Source organism: Arachis duranensis, chromosome 7, assembly GCF_000817695.3.
Source record: "Arachis duranensis cultivar V14167 chromosome 7, aradu.V14167.gnm2.J7QH, whole genome shotgun sequence".
NCBI lineage: Eukaryota > Viridiplantae > Streptophyta > Magnoliopsida > Fabales > Fabaceae > Arachis > Arachis duranensis.
Genome location: NC_029778.3, coordinates 32,654,559 through 32,654,890, shown reverse-complemented (window position 1 = coordinate 32,654,890; position 332 = coordinate 32,654,559).

The window sequence follows — 332 nt, the reverse complement described above, 5'->3', positions numbered from 1 at the left end:
TGTTTATGAATGTTAAAATTGTTGGCTCTTGAATGAATGATGAACAAAGAGAAATGTTATTGATGATATGAAAAATCATGAAAATTGATTCTTGAAGCAAGAAAAAGCAGTGAAAAGTAAAGAGGTTGCGAAAAAAATAGGCGAAAAAAAATAGAAAGAAAAAGCAAGCAGAAAAAGCCAATAGCCCTTAAAACCAAAAGGCAAGGGTAGCAAGGATCCAAGGCTTTGAGCATCAATGGATAGGAGGGCCCAAGGAAATAAAATCCAGGCCTAAGCGGCCAAATCAAGCTGTCCCTAACCATGTGCTTGTGTCATGAAGGTCCAAGTGAAAA